Source organism: Nyctibius grandis, unplaced genomic scaffold, assembly GCF_013368605.1.
Source record: "Nyctibius grandis isolate bNycGra1 unplaced genomic scaffold, bNycGra1.pri scaffold_189_arrow_ctg1, whole genome shotgun sequence".
Classification (NCBI taxonomy): Eukaryota; Metazoa; Chordata; class Aves; order Nyctibiiformes; family Nyctibiidae; genus Nyctibius; species Nyctibius grandis.
In genome coordinates this window covers 3091-4530 of record NW_027167562.1, presented here as the reverse complement: position 1 = coordinate 4530, position 1440 = coordinate 3091, and positions in this window count along the sequence as shown.

Below are 1440 nucleotides of genomic sequence, written 5' to 3'. Positions count from 1 at the left end.
GGGGCGGCACCATCGCAGCCCGGCCGCTGCTTTATTAGCGCTCTCGCAGGCTTTACTGCTCCGCCATCTCCTGCACCGCGGCGCCCGGCCCCCGAACCTCCCCGACGCCCAAAAATCCCCCGCGGGGAGCCGGGCCCAGCCACACCAGGAGCGCAGACCCGCCCGCTCCCACCAACCCCCCCCGGCGACAGCAGCCGGGGCCCTTTCCCCCCCACCACCCCGTGCGGGCACCAGGACCCGCTCGGCGCCGCGACCCGCCCCCCCCCACCTCGCCGGGAGCCGCGCGGGAACGGCCGCCACGCCGAGCCGGGACCTGCCGCCGGGTCCGGCGCCGCGCCGCCCCGGGAGCCGCAGCCGCGCCACGCCGGGACCTACCGCTGGGACCGGCGCCGCGCCGCACCGGGAGCTGCCGCCGCGCCGGGACCTGCGCCTGGACCGGCGCCGCACCAGGACCTGCCGCCGGGACCGGGACCGGCACCGCGCCGGGAGCCGCGCCAGAAACCGCGCCGGAAGCCGCCGCTTTGCCGGAAGCCGCGCCCGGACGCGCCCCACCAGCCGCGGCGCCGCGACCCGTCCCGCCGCGGGCCCCCCCCCGCCGGGAGCCGCGCGGGAATACGCCGCCGCGCCAGAGCCGGGGACCTGCCGCCGGGACGCGGCAACCGCCGACGCCCCGGGAGCCGCCCCTGCCGCTCCGGGAAAGCTGCGCCGGGACCGGCGTGCCGATGCCCCGGGAAGCTGGCGCCGGGACCCGGCGTGCAAAACGCGCCGGGAAGCTGCGCGGACCGGCGTGCCCGCTCCGGAAAGCTGCGCCGGGACCGCGGCGGTGCCGCGCCGGGAGCTGCGCACGGGACCGCGTGCCGCCGGGACCTGCCGACGGGACCGGCGCCGCGCCGCCCCGGGAGCCTCCGCTCCGGTAGCCGCCGCCCCGCCGGGAACCGCGACGGGACCCACCCCGCCCCCGCCGCGCCGGGACCTGTGGAGAAAAAAAAAAAAAAGTAGAGGGGAAAAAAAAAAAAAAAGTAAAAAAGCGGCGGCTGCAGTACCGAAATTTGACCACAGGGCGGCAGCAGGAGGCGCCGCCAAGGCGCCCCTCCACTGCGCATGCGCGGCTCCCCAGGGGACCCCGCCCATATCCTGCCCATCGGGGCGGAGTCGCGCAGGAAACCACGCCCCATCCCGCCCCCCAGGGCGGGGTCCGCAGGAGGCCACGCCTCCCCCGTCCCGCCCCCTCGGGGCGGGGTTCCACAGGAGACCACGCCCAGTCCCTCCCCTCGCGGCGGGGTCCCACTGGAGACCACACCTCTGCTCCGCCCTCACAGGGGCACGGCCACGCCCACTCCCGGCAACGAGGGCGGCAAGGAGCCGGCCACTGCGCAGGCGCGGTTGCCCAGGGGACACCGACCGTGTTCCGCCCGCGACCCCTTTAAGCACCGCTCCCTC